This window comes from Triticum aestivum, chromosome 7A (assembly GCF_018294505.1).
Source record: "Triticum aestivum cultivar Chinese Spring chromosome 7A, IWGSC CS RefSeq v2.1, whole genome shotgun sequence".
Classification (NCBI taxonomy): Eukaryota; Viridiplantae; Streptophyta; class Magnoliopsida; order Poales; family Poaceae; genus Triticum; species Triticum aestivum.
This window is the reverse complement of record NC_057812.1, coordinates 185,624,282-185,640,946: the sequence shown is the minus strand read 5'-3', so window position 1 is coordinate 185,640,946 and position 16,665 is coordinate 185,624,282. Positions and strand designations below refer to the sequence as shown.

The window sequence follows — 16,665 nt, the reverse complement described above, 5'->3', positions numbered from 1 at the left end:
ATTGAAGTGAGGCAACATGTGGTGCATGTCAGAAGCAATACTAATCCTAACTTGATCAAGTTTGGATTATACTACTTTCGACATGCACCACATGCATGTTGCCTTCACTTCAATCCAATCCATGTTCATTTCACCAGCTGATATATAATTACTCTTCATGCTCGCATCATGCATCATCATATATAATAACAAGTCTAGTAATCATCATCATACAACTTCTACTCGTTATTAATAACAAGTCATACGATCATCATCCTCATAGTCATCGAACCAACCCTACTTAATTGTTCTTAGCACATGATCATCAGTATTAGGTAGGACCTAAATATCCTCTTTAAGGTAAAATAGCATAAAACAATATAGACCCTGACTCTTCATTATGGAGAATGGAGATCATCATGTCTCCAATTCTTGTGCTTCGCTTCCTTTTGCTTCCAAGAACCTTCTTACGACTGTCCATACATTTTTTCCATCCTTTGATTTGCATGTCTCCATTCCTTTTAGAAATCTGGTATGGACAGTTGAGATTCGTAGGATGACCTGGGTGTATGTTCAAAACATTAAGGCTACCTTTCTGATACATCAAATGAGGCAATAACTTCATAGTTACCGTAGTAATAACTTCATAGTTAGCAATGATGTACTAGTTTTACAAGTATGCAAAAGATGCACGGATGTCGTAATAGTAAAAAAATCTTACCAGGGTATCTCCATGGTAGTTACCGTAGTTCAACACATGCACTAGTGGCACGTATTGACCATAATGTTGAGGAGTTTGATTGTAGATATTGTAATTCTCAATGTCAGTACAAAATCCGACCAGATGATTTTTCTCCTTGTAAGTTAATTCTGAGCCATCAGTGTAGTGGGTTTTGTCTACCATCTCCCGCACATTCTTTGAAGAATGAAAATAAGATGTCAATGGAAATAAGCTGTCAACGGAAATAAGCTATCAACTATTTTGAAATAAACAATGTAAATTAGCTAATAACTATGTTTGAGGAACTAAACTCACACAGCGGTAGAATTGAAGGCGTATCAACAAGGACCCAAATGTCCATATTGTCTTGCTCGATTTCAGGATCACCAAGATCCATGGTGACAAGCATACCCTCATCAAAACCATACATCTTGCAAAGTGCTTTCCATTTTTTGCAACCAAAATGGGTTACGCTCTCAGAATTGTACAGCTTTACTTCAAAATCCACATCATGATGAGTCTTTAGGTGAATTTTCTTTGTTTCAAAACTTTCATGGTCTTTAAAACCCATCCTCTCCAAGACATAGCGCCTTGCATGGCATGGGATAAGCTACTCGAATTGTAAAAGATGAAAATTACACGTTGAAATAGTTGTAGTCATGCTTAATTACGAAAAAACACTTGTCGTCATTGCGTACCGTTTCAACATCGAAGGTCTTCTTGAGCTTAATGCTGAAGCACCGATCATCGTCCAGGTGAGGCATGTCGCACAGACCTCGATCGTCGTGGCACCAGCTGCACTCCCCCGGGAGACTTTCGTCGTCTGATGACGATATTTCCTACGTTCATAATTCAAAGAAACTTGTAGAATTAAATATATGTACTACAAAAACTAAATTAGATCATTATTATTCATCATGGTTGACTATCGGTCTGTCGAGTCTTTTCTTGAAAACTCTCAGCTCACGTGGTGTATATATTCGACCCTCGATGATGGCGGCTCCTCACTTTGTCCCCGAGTGCATTACACCAAAATGTCTAGCACACGGGAACGAAGGAGAATCGACCCCCACGACAACAGTCAGGAAGCACATTAGTGTCGGTTTGTAAAAAAACCGGCACTAATGTGATCAATAGTGCCGGTTCGAATGGCTATGCATTAGTGCCGGTTCGTAATGAACCTTTAGTACCGGTTCGTGCCACGAACCGGTACTAAAGGGGTGGTGGCAGGCTGGCATCAGGCCAGGGCCCCACGAGCCCTTTAGTGACGGTTTGTGACACAAACCGGTACTAAAGGTCTAACCTATAGTACCGGTGTGTGTCACCAACCGGCACTAAAGAGTCTTATCCTATAGTCCCGGTATAAGACACAAACCGGCACTATAGGGCAATTTTCAAACTCTACCCCCCTCCGTGTATCGCCATTTCAGTTTTGAAAAAATCAAAAGAAAATGATAAAAAATTCAAAAAATAAAATCCTTCGAGAGGTAGTTATATTACTACATCTACACGTTAGGAAAATTTGAAAACTTAAATTTGGACATGTTTTGCAAAAAGTGTAGGAAAAATGTAAAACGGCTATAACTTTTGCATACGATGTCGGAAAAAAACGTATAATATATCAAAAAATTCAGCACGAAAATCCGCATCCGATGGAGACGGCCTATGTCCTGTTTGTAAATTTTTAGAATCCTCAAATTCCAAAAGGAAAAAAAGATATGGTCAAATTTCAGTTTTTTTAAAATTTTTTGGTTAAATCTGGTCAAACTACTTATTCAAGAAGTATTAATGTTACTACATAATTATTCAAGAATATTAATGTTACTAAATAATTATTTCAATTTTTTGAATTTTGGTCAAATCTGGTCAAACTATGGTCAAACTGTGGTCAAACTATGGTCAAACTGTGGTCAAACTATGGTCAAACTTATTCAAGAAATATTAGTGTTACTAAATAATTACTGTTTTTTAGAATAATAGTTTCAAACTCAAATAGTGAAATGTGTGACTTCATGCTCAAGCTAAACTCCTGAGGGTTAACAGGATTGACATCTTACTATTATCAGGAAAACAACAAGTGCAGACTTGGAAACGAAGGAGAATAGAACCCGATAATTAAGCGTGCTCGGGCTGGAGTAGTGAGAGGGATGGGTGACCGGTCGGGAAGTTAGATGATTTGGAATGAGTGATCAACACTTGAGCAGTTAAGAGAGGTGATTAGAGACTAAATCACCAAATAATTCAGAAAAATTAAAAATTGAAAAAAAAATCAAAAAAAACTTCCAAAATTTTCAAAAAAAAAAAAATTCAAAAAAAAAACCTTTAGTACCGGTTGGTAACACCAACCGGTACTAAAGGTCCCCCATACCAGGGCGCGAGCTCACGCCACGTGGTGGCACTTTAGCGCCGGTTCGTGCCGAACCGGTACTAAAGGGGAGGCCTTTAGTGCCCACCATTTAGTGCCGGTTATGGAACCAGCACTAAAATCCCTTACGAACCGGTTTTAAAGCTCCGTTTTCTACTAGTGCTCCTTCTTCCCCTAGTGCATAACAAAGGTCTAGCACCCGGAGAAAAAGGAGAAACGACCCCCACGACAACAGTCGGGCTTCTTCGTCCTGTCATATATGGTGGAGACTCGACAAACTTAAAGTCAACCCGAAATATCGTTTAACTATCTTTCTAAAAAAGGATTTGGCTGGTCTCACCTCGAGGTCGGAGGGGGTCGATGACGGGGACGAAGGCGGGGATGATGGAGGGGGGCTCCTAGATTTCTGCGAAAACAAACACCCTATAAGCTATGAACTAATCATATGCATACGCCTTGCATAGTGCTCTCCAATTTTATCATTCAAAGTAGGAGTAGTTTTCCAATTTGAGCATTCAGTAAGCAAAATCAAATCGCAAAATAAAGTAGTATTAAAATTAGGATGCATTAAATTATATGAAAAACTACATCATCTCTTCCGTCCGTACATCGTCGAATATTATCATCAATACACCTCGAATACTATCATACATATAACATCGCTAGTACAGCTAGAACCGTAGCGCCCGACGGGTATCGGCATGGGCGGTGGACACCCAAAGAGAAGGAACCATCACAGGATCGCTCCAGTGAGATCCCTGAAGAACCTGCCAGGTATTGTCGAACCTGCCCTCCAACGCAACCATGTAGCGACGGACGTGCTCGTCCTCCTCGCTGACACGGTGACGTACCACCTTTGTGGTGTCCGGAAGCCTCGGCACCGTCACTGGCCCACGCGACCGCCACCAAATAAGGATCGGGTCAACGAGGGGCTGGCTCCTCACCAACCCACGCCTCCCGGAAGGTAGCACATCCCAAAACCATCCCGGTGGAGCCCAGCCCCGGACATGGCCCCTCTGATCAAGTCGGCCTCCTCCGCCAAGTCGACGACGAGGATGCGGGATAGGCATCGTCGACGTCGATGTGGGAATAATTGCTTGAACTAAAAAAATAAACTAGTTCTATTAATTTTCTTGCTAAAAATAAACTACTTCTATAGTAAAATAAACTAGTTTTGTTAAATCAAGTAATTCAACTACTAAGCACTTACTATAAATAGAATAAAGTAGTACTTACTAAAAATAAACTACTTCTATATATAGTAAAATAAAGTAGTTTTTATTAAATCAACTAGTTCAACTATTAATTAATTAAGCACTTTCTAAGTAGTACTTACTAAAAGTTATCGGGGAGGGGGGTATATCGACAACGACATACCCGATAAAAAATAAGAAGAGGAAGAAGAAGAAAAAAAGAGGAGAAGAAAAAAGGAATAGAGGAAGATATCGAAGGAAAAAATAAAAAAAGAGGAGAAGAAGAAGGAATAGAGGAGAAGAAGAAGAGGAGAAGAAGAAGAAGAATCTATTTCTTCTTCTTCTCCTCTATTCCTTCTTCTTCTCCTCTTTTCTTCTTCTTTTTCATCTTCTTATTTATTTGTCCTCTACTTCCTCTCCTCTTCTTCTTATTCTTCTTCTTCTCCTCCTTCTTCCTCTTCTTATTTTCCTTTTTTCTCTCATTTTTCTTCTAAATATGAACATATACATAAATGACTTTGATCATACACAATTTTCCAATACATACACAATATGAACATATACATAAATTGACAAAGAAAATTCTATGAACAAAAAAATCATAAAAATTCTATGAACAAAAATACAACAGAAAAAATCATAAAAATTCTATAAACAAAATTACAACAGAAAAAATCACAAAAATTCTATGAAAAAATTGACATATTCTTTGCATATGAACATACAAACATTTGCATATTAAACAATAATATCACAAAAAAAATCTAAACTACACATCTAAATTAATACAACCAAATTACAACAACTAAATTAACTAGACATCTAAATTACACATCCAAATTAATACAACTAAATTACAACATCTATATATAGGGGCGCGGCGGCGGCGGCCATTACAGGGAGGAGGAGGGGTGATCGGCGGGTAGCGCTCACACTGTGCGCGGCGACGGCGACGAGGAGGCAGGGCCGGCGGCGTCGGGGCAGGGGTGGCGCGGGGCGGCGACGGCGTCAGTCCGGGGCGGGACGGCGTCAGTCTGGGGTGGGACGGCGTCAGGGCGGCTTGGGACGGCGTCGGGGCGGCGCGTCGAAGGTAGGGGCGACGACGGCGATGGCGAGATAGGGGGCAGCCTGGCGGCGTCACGGCGGGGGAATGAGGAACTGAACGAAAAATTTACAAGTCCTGGTTATATAGACGAGGCATTGGTCCCGGTTCGTGGCACAAACTGGGACCAGTGCCCCCTTGAGTCCCGGTTGGTGCCACCAGCCGGGACCAAAGGTCAGTTCTCGGCAGCCCAAAAGGCGGGAAGCGGCTGCCTTTGGTCCCGGTTCGTGGCACCAACTGGTACCAAAGGGGGGCATTCATACCGGTTGGTGCCACGAACCGGTTCTAATGCCCCCCTTTAGTTTCGATTGGTGGCACCAACCGGGACCAAAGGCCTCATTCTGCTCGTCCCCAAATGTTTAGTCCCACCTCGCTAGCTGAGAGGGGCGCGCAGTGGTTTATAAGCCCCACTGCCGCACCCCTCTCGAGCTCCTATCCATTGCAAGCTTTCGGGCCTAATTGTCACTAGTATGCCCGATGGGCCTATTGGGCCTTCTGCGGGCCTGAATCCTGGCCCATGGATGAGTTTCTAGTCGTATTCACGACGTGGAGGCCCAGTAGGTGGCATATTTTTTATTTTTTCCCTGTTTTTTTGTTTTCTTTTTTGCTTTATTTATTTTGTATTGTTTCTACTTACAACAAAAACTTATTTGATTTTATTTTGCTATTAAAGTTTCTAACCAAAAAAGTTCTTTATGAAAATTCTTTTTCCTTTTAATGATTTTGAACAGAAAATACTTTGATAATTTTAGTTGCATCAATTTTATATGTAATTTTAGTTTCAATAATACTAGATGTTGCTTATAATGTTTCGAACAGAAAATACTTTGATAATTTTAGTTTCATAAATTTTATTTATGTTATTAAAGTTTATTTTATTTTATTTTATTTTGTTTCTACTTATATATTTTATTAAAGTTTAGATTATTTTGTTTCTAATTACTTATTTAATTTATTTTATGATAATTTTTTTTGCTATTAAAGTTTGTAATAAAAAAGTTCTTTATGAAATTTCTATATAAGTTTAGTTGCATAAATTCTATATGATTTTAGTTTCAATAATACTATAGGTTTATAAAATGCAACATTCAAAGCATTTCAACAAAATGCACAATCTGTTTCGAGATATCAGGGTTTCATACGGAAAATCGTCTGTTACAACATGCATTTCAAATGAACTAGGAAAATGTTGAAAGTTGGCATGGTATCATCATAATAGTTGTGGACAGAAAGTCTTCACTTTTTCTTCGCTTGTGTGCTTTGCTTATTACGCCGTAACCATGGATAATCTTCATCGTTTATCAGGATGCTTGGGGAAGCCTTGACTTTGAAGCGAGGAATTTCATGAAACTTTATTGCGTCGTAACCATGGATAAACTTTTCATAATCTTAGGGAAGCCTGCACGACCCGGATGCCACCACCGCCACCATCGCTCCCATAACCAAGATCCATGGCGCAGGCCCATGGCTGGTGCCGGGAGGCATGGATTCATGCATGCTCCGGTTGCGGGTTCTGACCATCCTAGGTGTCGTGTCCTCAAGGTTTCCTCTCTACGCCTCAGTCCCGATTTGGTTTGCTCTCTCCCCTGCCCTGATGCGGCCGGTTCTCTATACACAGGTGCACAAGAGACCTCGTCTCGACTCCAAGGCCATTCATGCTGGCGTAGATTGGCGTGCTCGCATGCGTTGGCTGGACGGCGGCGACACTGACCTCCTCCGCCGGACGGCTCCTCGGGCAGCTCCTCGTCATGTGCAGCGCTGTCGTCGGCAGGGCCGTGGTGCAGGCCTACCGCTAGACCATCTTCAGTGAGTGCCCTTGCTGTCCAAAACTCGGTGGAATTTTGCAGCTATTCCTAGAACATGTTGTAGTTTCCCTTGCAGTCAAAAACTCGGTGGTGGTGATAGGATTTGTTTTTGGCTTGATGGGCATAGTCTGCACTCTGGAATGCTACACCATTGAAGTGTAAACGGGATTTGCTTGATGGCTGCCCTGTGATTGATCCTCTGATGGCTGTGTCGCTGTAGGTACAACGAGATTTGCTTGATGGCGCAGAAACTCGTCAACATCATAAAGTAGATGGATCCGAGGGACCCTTTCAGAATCGAGATGACGGACATGCTGATCGATATGCTGTAAGTTGCCGCAAACTCCCTATTTTTCTTCCATTTGCATGACTGATGCTATATCCATCTGTTTGTTTGAGATCATAAGTGTATGCTATGAGAGATATCCAGAAGGTCCCCTACTCTGCTCTACCTACCTCGTTTACTGCCTCGCCACCGCAGTAGATGTTCTTTTTTCTTCTGTAATTTACCATCAATGATCTGTTGTAGCCTAATTTCTACGAACTAGTATGATTTGTTCGCATATTTGGCCAACTCCAGACTAGTTAGTGCTCCTCTTCTTGGCCCCGTGGTGGGTGGGATCACAGGGACTGACAAGATGCAGGGAATGTGCCAACTTCCTTTGGCAAATTCTTGCTACCTTGCCATAGATGGCTACACTACTACCTTATAGCCTATGATTCTACTACTTTCTTCTATAATTTGTCACCCTCCACTTCCTTAGGAAAAATTAAAAATTAAGTTGCAGCATTAATTAGGTACTGCTATAGTCTTTTTTAGACATTTCTGCCTCCTTTTCCCCCTGTTTGCGCGAAAGGTCATGTGTCCTTTCCATTTGGAGTCTATGTACGAAACACCAATTATCCAGTCCATTTTTCACAAAAAGATTAGTGTTCTTATTTAGTCCTGAAGTTTTGGTTTATGGAGTTGTTGATTATTTGGTCAGATTTCCTTAGTTGCTTTATGCATAAGAATAAGATGATAAGAACAAAACATTGATACTTTGCATGCTATTAGTAAAATGATTTATTTTCTTTTGTCACCTTGTATGAATGAGTATCTCATTTGAACTAGATGGAGAACGAAGCATTGTCGTAGCTGAATTTGTGTTATCATCCTAATGAAATTGTTCATTTTCTGAATAAATGTTCATAATATATTGGCTCCAGATTTTGACCTTACCTTCCATTCCCTTCCCCAAAATTCAGTAGAATTTTGTTTATCAATTGGTTTGGTTGGATTTCTCCCAAGTTAACTGAAGTTGTTACAAAATAGGTGGTTGTTGTCCAATTTGTTCAGTAGAATAAAAATTGATGGCTGGCATGTGTTGTTTGCTATCTTTCATCTCACCTTGTGTTGTCAAAGTTTATCTTCTCTTGTCAAGGTTTTCACTGTGGTAACTATTAATTTGGAAGATAAAGTGATGGCCAATTATATGTATATATCCACACGACAAATATACCGTGTTGTATTATGCTTATGCTACTTGTATCACTAGTGTTTTCTAACTCTAGCACCTATGTCTTTCTTTACTGTCTTGCCTAACCCTATATTGATATGTATGTTTGCTCAAAATTAAGTACAAGTTAGGCTGCCATGTTAAGGCTAACCTGAGAATGTTTACTCTCTCTCTCTCTCTCTCTATGTCTTTATTAAGCTCGCCTAACCTTATAGATGTTTTCCTTCTTTCATCTGTAGTAAAATATCATGCATATGTTTATTTGGTTTGAACTTTGCATGTGTTTATTCAGTTTGAACTCTGCATGACATGAAGTAATTATTTTCTGTGTTTTTCTCAACTTGTTTTATTGTTACTTGATACATACTTAGTTTGTAGTTAATGTTATGGGTTAACGATGGTGATTTTGTTCTGCTTGAATGCATTGGTACACCCCTCATCTAGCGCATGGATGCAACGATGGCAGGAAGATCATGGCTGTGTGCATCATCAAGCACACCATGGCGATAATTCACCTCCTCACAGATGCTAACTCAATACAAATCATCACGATGCTATCATCCTTAGGTATCTCTCTTGGTTCCCTTTATTCTCTCGTGCATTTGTGATGTTAGTGATGTTAAGCCTACGTACTCTGACTAGTAATGTTTGATCTTGCCTGTTGAATGGATGGATGTGGTAGCAGAATGGTATTATTGTTTAGGCGCAATTTGGTGTAGTGAAGTTTTTTGCACGACTCGCACTTGTGCAATACATATTCATATTTTTCTCTGTTTTCTTATATGAATGAGTATCTCATTTTAACTAGCTGGAGAACAAAAATCATGGTACTAGCTGAATTTGTGTTGTCATTCTAATATAAATAGCTGTCATTTTTTGAATGGTCTCTTCTTGCTATATTGGCTCCAATTTTCCTAATTCTTCTTTGTTGATTCATGTATCAGGGTGACCATGGAAGGCATATCACTGTTCTGTTGGCCCAATCCTGACAGGAGTAGGTGCCTAGTTTGTGATTGTTATCGAAGAAGCTCCATGCTGAAGAACATAGCTTGTAACTGTATCTAGTTATTACACATGTGGAGCTTGTAACTGTAATTGCCATACTTGTAGAGCTTCTGGAGAATGTTTGAAGTATCACGTGTAGAGCTTGTATATGTTAGAGCTTATTATGTGTAGAGCTTGTAAAGTATATGTTATTTGTACAATAGGAGCTCTGTACTGAATCTGGTTGATAATATTTGGAGTATTATGTGTGTGTTTTGTTTGTGCCAATTTAAATATTGGTTATTTATTTACTGTTAAATTGAAATATGAAGAATATGAAGTTGCTAGCTGGGACCCACGTACCTGAACCTGACACCCATTTGACTAGTGGACCTTTTTTATATTACAAAAAAACTAAAAAAACTAAAACTTTCTAGCGGAAAAGGCCACTGCCCCAAAATGAGAAGGCTTAATTGTTGGGCTTGGTCCATCTACCTAGCAAAAATTAATATGAGAAAAAAAACAAATAGGCAGAATTGTTGGGCTCGGCCCATGTAAAACATCGAATTGGATCGGGCTGATTCTTATCCATGTCAGCTTGCCACGCTGGATCCCTATGTGGCTTGGGGAGCTTGCTAGTGACTAAAAATTTGGTCATGGAACCAACGACCTTTTACAGAAGGTCGTTAGTTTCAGTTTACGACTGCCAGCTTTTGACTTTCTGTTTATGGTCAAAAAAAGGTCGCAAATGAAAAACAATGACCTTTCAGCGGCCAATAGTGAGGGTCACAAGTTGACATATTTCTTGTAGTGCAAAACTGGAAAGACATTGCGCCACATCACTCCTTAGCCTTGGTATGATATCTGGATCGATCACCTTCTGTGAGATTGCATTGAGGAATGCACATAGCTTCACAATGGCTAATCGGACGTTTTCCGGTAGAAGGTCCCTCAATGCAACCGGAAGCAGTTGCGTCATAATCACGTGGCAGTCATGGGACTTTAGGTTCTGGAACTTTTTCTCTGAAATATTTATTATTCCCTTTATATTCGACGAGAAGCCAATCGGGACCTTCATACTGAGTAGGCATTCAAAACAGTTTTCCTTCTCTTCTTTGGTAAGAGCGTAGTTGGCAGGACCTTCATACTGCTTTGGAGGCATGCCGTCTTTTTTGTGCAAACGTTGCAGGTCCTCCCGTGCCTCAGGTTTATCTTTTGTCTTCCCGTACACGCCCAAGAAGCCTAACAGGTTCACGCAAAGGTTCTTCGTCATGTGCATCACGTCGATTGAAGAGCGTACCTCTAGCTCTTTCAAGTAGGGTAGGTCCCAAAATATAGATTTCTTCTTCCACATGGGTGCGCGTCCCTCAGTGTCATTCGGAACAGCTAGTCTGCCGGGACTCTTTCCAAATATTGCGTGTAAATCAGAGACCATATCAAGTACATGATCACCGGTATGCATGGCGGGCTTCTTCTGATGATCTGCCTCGTCTTTGAAATGCTTGCCTTTCTTTGGACATTGATGGTTCGTCGGGAGAAATTGACGATGGCCCAGATACACATTCTTCCAGCATCTGTCCAGGTATATACTTTCGGTATCAGCTAAACAGTGCGTGCATGCGTGATATCCCTTGTTTATCTGTCCTAAAAGGTTACTGAGAGCGGGCCAATCGTTGATGGTTACAAATAGCAAGGCATGCAGGTTAAATTCCATCTGTTTGTGCTCATCCCACGCACGTACACCGTTTCCATTCCATAGCTGTAAAAGTTCTTCAACTAATAGCCTTAGGTACACATCAATGTCGTTGCCGGGTTGCTTAGGGCCTTGGATGAGAATTGGCATCATAATGAACTTCCGCTTCATGCACATCCTAGGAGGAATGTTATACATACATAGAGTTACGGGCCAGGTGCTGTGATTGCTGCTTTGCTCCCCGAAAGAATTAATGCCATCCGCGCTTAAACCAAACCATACGTTCCTTGGGTCACCTGCAAACTGAGCCCAGTACTTTCTCTCGATTTTTCTCCACTGCGACCCGTCAGCGGGTGCTCTCAACTTCCCGTCTTTCTTACGGTCCTCACTGTGCCATCGCATCAACTTGGCATGATCTTTGTTTCTGAACAGTCGTTTCAACCGTGGTATTATAGGAGCATACCACATCACCTTCGCAGGAACCCTCTTTCCGCGGGGCTCGCCCTCAACATCACCAGGGTCATCTCGTCTGATCTTATACCGCAATGCACCGCATACCGGGCATGCATTCAAATCCTTGTACGCACTGCGGTAGAGGATGCAGTCATTAGGGCATGCATGTATCTTCTCCACCTCCAATCTTAGAGGGCATACGACCTTCTTTGCTGCGTACGTACTGTCGGGCAATTTGTTATCCTTTGGAAGCTTCTTTTTCAATATTTCCAGTAGCTTCTCAAATCCTTTGTCAGGCACAGCATTCTATGCCTTCCACTGCAGCAATTCAGTACGGTACCGAGCTTTGTGTTGCCATCTTCGCAATTGGGGTACAACCCTTTTTTTCGATCCTCTAGCATGCAATCGAACTTCAGCTTCTCCTTTTCACTTTCGCACTTTTCCCTTGCATCAACAATGACCCGGCGAAGATCATCATCGGGCACATCGTCTGGTTCCTTTTGATCTTCAGCTTCCTTTTGATCTTCAGCTTCCCCCTTTGCAGCATCACTGTATTCAGGGGGCACATAGTTGTCATCGTCCTCTTCTTCTTCGTTGTCTTCCATTATAACCCCTGTTTCTCCGTGCTTCATCCAAACATTATAGTGTGGCATGAAACCCTTATAAAGCAGGTGGGTGTGAAGGATTTTCTTGTCAGAGTAAGACCTCGTATTCCCACAATCAGGGCATGGACAACACATAAAACCATTCTGCACGTTTGCCTCAGCCACTTCGAGAAATTTACGCACGCCCTTAATGTACTCAGAGGTGTGTCTGTCACCGTACATCCATTGCCGGTTCATCTGCATGCATTATATATAATTATGTGTGTTAAAAGTAAGAAAATTAGACAAGTATCTATCTGAAGTAAGATTTTTTTCTTTCAGAAAGAAGATAAGAACAAGAGGCTCACCATGGTGGTGCCGGCGACAAGATCGGCACGGGCGATTGACGGCGGTGAAGACGAGGACGGGGCATGACGGACCGCTAAACCTAGACAAATCTCGAAAAAAATGGAGCTCCGAGGTCGAGCTTCGAGAGGAGAAAGCTTAACTAATGTGGCTCGGGCATTTCATCGAACACCTCACGTGCATAAGAGGTGAGCTAGAGCACCCAAATGACCTTCCTCGCCGCCAGCAAAAAACAGAGCACTGTGGAGTGCTCTGCTCGCCGGCGGTGGGGTATATATAGGAAACTCATTGGTCCCGGTTCGTGGCTAGAACCGGGACTAAAGCCCAGCCTTCTGTCCCGGTTCGAGCCAAGAACCGGGACCTATGATTGTGGGCCAGGAGCGAGGCCTATTGGTCCCGGTTCGTGCCAAGAACCGGGGCAAATGGGCCAAGACGAACCGGGACCACTGCCCACGAGGCCCCGGCCGGCCCCCTGGGCTCACGAACCGGGACGAATGGGCTAGCCAGGCCCGAACGAAAGCCCTTTTTTCTACTAGTGGAAGTGGATTCTGGAGGAATTTGACCTACAAAAAATTTAATCCCTCACAATGCCCTTTGATTCCTCTCAAACCCAATACAACCGAACAAGCCCTTAAGATTTTGATCTACAATACTTTTCGTTATATGGCTCGTGTATTCTCTTTCTTTAAGAGAAGGCTCATGTATTCTTACACATATAGTTTCCGGTCATACATGTAGTGACATAGTATAACGCACACGCAGGCAAGTCGAGGGAGACGCCGGCGTTCTGGCCCAACAACCTGGAAAACATCATGCGAGGCGCCCTGCCGATGGACCCGCGCGCCAGGATCCACCCAGATGCCACAGCCCTCGTGGACCGGTGTGTCAAGGAGTTCATCAACATGGTCACCGTCCAGGCCGAAGAGGAGCGCGGAATGGACGGCAAGAAGAAAATGACTGGCCTCCACGTGATCAAAGCTTTCGACATCCTCGGCTACAGCAACTACGTCGGGCCCCTCACTGAGCATCTCCGCCGGTACCGCGAGGTTACGGGCTACGTGGGAGTGAGACGCAGCAACAAGCGAGCCACCGCGCAGCGGCAGGCTGCGACGGGGCAGATGGCGCCACAGCCATCCGACACCGCGTTGGGTCCACCACCGGCCGGCATCACGGTGCAAGGTGAGTTGCCGGCGGCCGCTGTGACGACGGGTGGCGGAGGAGATGGCACCACAGCCGTCCGTCTTTATATTGGGTGTATCGCGGCCGGAAGATGTCACGGTGCAAGATCAGGCGTCGGCGGCCACTGTGACGGCGGCCACGGGGAGATGGAACCAGCAGCACCACGGCTGTTCGGCTTTGCATTGTGTCAGCGGTGCGTTATCCGGAGTTGCGCTGGCAAGCAGCTCTAGGATGCCACCTGCGTGTGATGACGAATGAATTAGCGTACCCCTGCTCTTCCTGCTGGCTATCGATGGGATGGGAATATCAGTGAGAGGTTGATGTACTGTACTATTGGTGTTTGGTTGTGGTTTTTAATTCCTGGTCACCATATGATTTTGTTTTCTTGCGCTCGTTAATGTTGCTCACCATGATGTAGTTTTGTTGTTCCACGAATATAAGGACGGTCGTTCGTTCACACATCAGTCTTATCTTACAACACAGATGGTTGTGCAAGACGATGGGGAAGAAGAAGCGATGAGGTGAGGTGGAAGACGGACGATAAGTCGGGGGAGCTCACCGGCGTCTCTAGAACCTTATTTAAATAGTGTGGAGAAAGTAGAAGAAAGTGTAGCGGTGCCAATGTGCATACATATGAGGCGAACAACCGGAGTGGTGAAATATTATAACCCTTACTTCTACTCCCTCCCTTGGAAAAACATAAGAACATCTTCAATAGAAGATATAGATGCGAAAATACCTAACTTTTGCATGTCCGAGGGCCAAAAACACCTCTCCAACAGATGATGTAGATGCAAAGAAAAAATACATCTCCGCCTCCCGGAGATGTAAACTACAACACCTCGAAGTGCAAATTTGAATCTCCACCTACAAAAGATATAAAAACGCGACGGCCCGCCAACCGCCCAACTGCCAGTTCCTTTCCCTTCCGTGAGACCAGCCTCCACCTGCCCGACTCCGCTGCCGGCCAAATCCGCACCAAATCGACGCCCCCCCCCCCCCCGCCCGACGGCCACCCGGCCAGCGGCGACTCCGCCCACCCCCCATCCCTCTCCGCCTGCCTCGCCGGCCCGCCGTCTAGAGCCACCGATTTACTTTCGGCCGCCGCCGAGTCCAAGCTTCTTCGGTGGCTATGGCTGGCCTAAACGCCTTCCCCGGCGACGTCTACGATGGGGTAGGCTTCATCCAAGCCTTGACCCCCCGCCGGAGTTATTGGAGGCGCGCCACTCCGCCCGCCGACAGCCGCGAGGCTCGTCCATTCTTCCGGCCGTGCGAAGCCGCCCGCCTGCCGCGCGGAGCTCCCGCCGACGTGTGACCATCTGTTCTGCCATGCAGCCGTCGTCGCCCGCACCCACCACCGTCGACGGCTTCCCAACCCTTAGCCGGTCGATTTCGTCCACCCCACAAGCAAGGTGTTTGACGAAATTCCTGAAGGTAAAAAATGTTGAAACTTGACATTTTCTTGTTAGGGGTGGAAAGTAGTTTGTTGGTGATTTTCCGCATTGTAGATGAGCTCATGTGACTTGTATTTCGTGGATGATTCCTCGTCGGATGAGGAATTTGATTTAAACGAAGAAGAGGAGAATGCAATGCTAGTGGCAATGCACAAGGGGAAGAAGCCAAAGCACGGTGGTTCCGTGTATGGTCGTGCGTTCAATCAGAGAGAATGGGTTGATGCACACAAGAGGTTGATGCGCCAACTACTTCGGTTCACCACCCATTTTTCCGGAGAGGAACTTTTGACACGGGTTGAGAATGTCCAAAGACTTGTTCATCCACATTTGCAATTCCGTGAAGCAGTATGATCGATCCTTCGAGCAGAGGAGGAATTGTGTAGGGTTGCTTGGACATAGCACCGAACAGAAGGTCACCGCCGCGTTGCGCATGATGGCCTACAGTGTTCCTGCAGACTACATTGATGACAACTTGGCGATGGCAGAGAGCACTTCTATCTTCTATGTCAAACAATCTACAAAGGCTATTGTAGAAGTGTTTGGTGCAGAGTATTTGAGATCTCCCAATGCTCAGGACACTCAGAGGTTGTTGGAGATGAACAAAGCTCATGGGTTTCCAGTTATATGGTAGGGTCCGTCGATTGCATGCATTGAAAGTGGAAAATTTGCTCAAGAGAATGGCATGGACAGTTCAAGGGTCGTGGGAAGGATAACACTATCATTATTGAGGTCGTTGCTGATCAAGAAACATGGATTTGGTATTCGTATTTTGGGATGCCTGGATCTTGCAGTGACATTAACGTGCTCGACCGGTTACTTCTTTTTTCCAAGTTAGAAAATGAAGAAGCATCACCGGTGACCTTTGAAGCAAATGGCCGCACATATAACTACGGGTACTATCTTGCGGATGACATCTACTGTAGGTGGAGTACTTTTGTCAAGCCAATTGCAAAACACCAAGGTAAGAAAGAACTCATCTTTCACAATGCACAAGCGGCGGCTAGGAAAGATGTTGACATGACTTTTGGGATTTTGCAATTTCAATTTGCTATTGTGCGAGGACCATCTAGATTCTAGGATCAAAAAACCATTTGGTATATCATGACTACTTGCGTGATCATGCATAACATGATCATTAAGAATGAGCATGGACAATGTTTAGATTACACATTCTATCACTTGATGGGCATACGCTTTATGCCCATGAGAAAAGAGGAGCGAATCAAACGCTTCATGAAGGTGTACAATGAAATTAGAGACTCCGATGTGCACGATCAAGTTCAGAAGG

The 16,665-nt window shown here is 43.7% G+C and overlaps 1 pseudogene; it reads left to right on the top strand.

The window, feature by feature from the left end:
* The first annotated feature begins 13,574 nt into the window (after positions 1-13,574).
* LOC123154615 (nuclear transcription factor Y subunit B-10-like) lies at positions 13,575-14,181 on the top strand (annotated as a pseudogene).
* Positions 14,182-16,665: the final 2,484 nt, after the last annotated feature.